This window comes from Numida meleagris, chromosome 14, assembly GCF_002078875.1.
Source record: "Numida meleagris isolate 19003 breed g44 Domestic line chromosome 14, NumMel1.0, whole genome shotgun sequence".
Taxonomy (NCBI): Eukaryota; Metazoa; Chordata; class Aves; order Galliformes; family Numididae; genus Numida; species Numida meleagris.
In genome coordinates this window covers 13,144,414-13,147,347 of record NC_034422.1, presented here as the reverse complement: position 1 = coordinate 13,147,347, position 2,934 = coordinate 13,144,414, and positions in this window count along the sequence as shown.

The window sequence follows — 2,934 nt, the reverse complement described above, 5'->3', positions numbered from 1 at the left end:
GCCTCTGCCGCCTTTGCAGGCCATGCAGTGCCTACCTGCTGCCTTAGCACGCTACGAAGCATTTCCCTGCCACCTTTGCCATCCTCGCAGTATGCTCCTGCCACCCTGGTACACCTTGCTGTGCCTATCAGCTGCCTTACTCACGGAATCATAGAATGGCCTGGGCTGAAAATGACCACAACGATCATCCAGTTTCAACCCCCCCTGCTGAGTGCAGGGCCGCCAGCCACCAGCCCACGCCGCCCAGAGCCACGTCCAGCCTGGCCTTGAAGGCCTCCAGGGATGGGGCATCCACAACCTCCCTGGGCAACCTGTTCCAGTGCATCACCACCCCTGAGCGAACAACTTCCTCCTGATATCGAACCTAAACCTCCCCTCAGTTTAAAACCATTCCCCCTTGTCCTGTCGCTATCCACCCATGTGAACAATGGTTCCCCCTCCTGTTTATATGCTCCCTCCACGTACTGGAAGGCCGCAGGGAGGTCTCCCCAGAGCCTTCTCTTCTCCAAGTTAAACAAGCCCAGTTCCCTCAACCTTTCTTCCTAGGAGAGCTGCTCCAGCCTCTGCTCCTCTTGGTGGCCTGCTCAGCCCCAGTTCCAAGAGCTCTGCCTCTTTCTCCTGCGGGGCCCCCAGGCCTAGGAGCAGTGCTGCAGATGGGGCCTCACAAGAGCCAAGCAGAGGGGGAACAATCCCCTCCCTCTCCCTGCTGCCCACTCCTCTTTTCATGCAGCCCAGAACACAGCTGGCCTTAGGAGAAGAGAACCATCCCTGCTGGCAGCCAGCCCTTAAAGGAGGTTCGGGTGGAGTGGAGCCAGGCTCCAGGCCCTTTTCCCTGAGTGTCAATTGCTTACACCTGTGCTCCAAAGCAGTAGAAGGATCAATGAAGACTGAAGCCTGTGCAATTAAAAAGACTGCTTCCAGACCTTTTTTGCCTTGGTGTTAGCTGACTGCAGTTCCAGCCAGGTGGCTTTACAGTTTCTTGCACATGACCCCTGGAAGCAGGTTCACATGGGAAGTGTGGCACAGCACCCTGCAAGCTCCAGGAGAGCAGCAGCAGCCAAGGAGGCCTTTGGGCTCTGCAGGGTCCAACTGTGGAGCATTACACAGGAACAGCTGGGAATAAAGATGGTGGAAGAGCTGCAGAGCTAATCCCCATAAAGAGGCACAGTGGCTCAGCTCGATTCCCACCGTAATTGAGGAGTAAGAGTCGTGAGGAAAATGCAGGCACATTCTGCTTTCCTCTTCTGTCCCAAGCCTTCTGCCCCTGTCAGAGGGGAGGAACGAGCCGTGCTTCTACACAGGTATTCCTCTTGCAGCCACGCACCCCTCAGCTTGGAGCACTGCTGGCTGCAGAATGGGAAAACCAGTTCTTGCCTGACTGTATCTGTAAAGCATAGAAATGATGAAACATGGCCTCTCCTTTCCTTTTTCCTCCCCTCCCTTCCTCTCCCTTTTCCCTTCCCTTCCCTCCATTTTCTCCCACTTCTTCCTTTCCTTTCCCTCCCTCTCCAGTGGGGATGCGAGTGCTGCAGCTCTGCAACCATGTGAGCCATTGCTAGCCTGCAGCTCTGGGGAAGGAGGCTCTAGGTCATCCCACAAATAATACACAGCTTCCACAGTGGAGTGAGTAGTTTCCCTGCTGATGGTCTCCTTCTGGGGCTGGCAAAAGGCTTAAGGCCTGGAGCTTAGATTAGATCAATTAGTCTGGATAAGGTGTCCTTGATGTAGTTAGGCTGTTAGGAGAAAGAGTTTAATTTGGGCTGGCCTGTGTCCAGACGGGGGGATGTCTTCCTGCAAGGTCTGGGAGTGGCTGATGAAAGGCAGGCAGCGCGCCATGGTGTGAAGGCTCTGTGTGTCTCCTGTCACTGCCCGTGCCCTCAGCTCTTTGTCCTCTGACAGGGCAGCATAAAGCGAGACAGGGGACGCAAGTCTGTGCTGTTGGGCTGCAGGCAGAGTCTGAGAGAGTCTGTGTTCCATGTGGTTTTAGAGGCAGTGCTGGGGAGCGTGGGAGCAGTCCAAGCCAGGCGGGATGCCTTGAGTTTCAGGGGCCTTTGTGCAGCACCAGACGTGCGTGTCCTAGAAGTACGTGATGGAGCACATCCTGGGATGGAGGTGCCATGGACTGGAAAATCCTGCTCTGAACGTACAGGCTTGGCTGAGTCCGTGTCTGAAGAGCAAACTGTCAGGACCCAAGAATGTGGAGGCAGAAGAGCCATGACATGTGAGGTATCTAAATGCCTATCTGTATAACTGTGCAGCTGCCCCTGCTTCCCCCTTCCATGGGAACTGCCCGTGCTGCCACTCCCCGAGTCCCTTCTGGCCACACTGACCTGGGGCGATTCCCCCTCCATCCTCCCGTGCCCTGCCTGGTGCCCATCCCCACAGCAATTCACGGTACCGGCACGGGCAGCACAGGCGAGCTGTGTTGAACGCCCTCTGCATCCCGCTGCACAAAGGATTGCAGGGGGAGAGGAGGGCTGGGGCTGGTGGTGGCAGCTGAGGGACACAGCCATTGGTGGTGCTCCATCCTGCCCCGGAGGTGGGCATGGGGAGCTGGGGGACTGTGAGACGGCACAAATGACATCAGGCAGAGATGCAGCAAAGGGAACACAAAGCGTTTAATAACTTATCATAGAAAACAATGGGTAAGAGCAATGAAACTCTTCCCCAAATTCCCATCCCACAACAAGTTCAGCATCCAGACGATGTCTCCTCCCACTCCAGTGATGACTGTGGAGGACTGCTCGGTTCTGGAGGGGAGGGATGGGGCCGCTGGTGGTGCCCCTGGGACGCTGCCGCTGCTGCCTGGTGCTGCGGGGGCCGGCGAGGAGCGCAGGGTTACGGGTAGCCGTACTGGTCGGCGATGGCCATGTCTATCTCCCGCTGCACAAGGAACTGCACGGGGCCGATCTTCATCTGGTGGGCCGCCCGCTC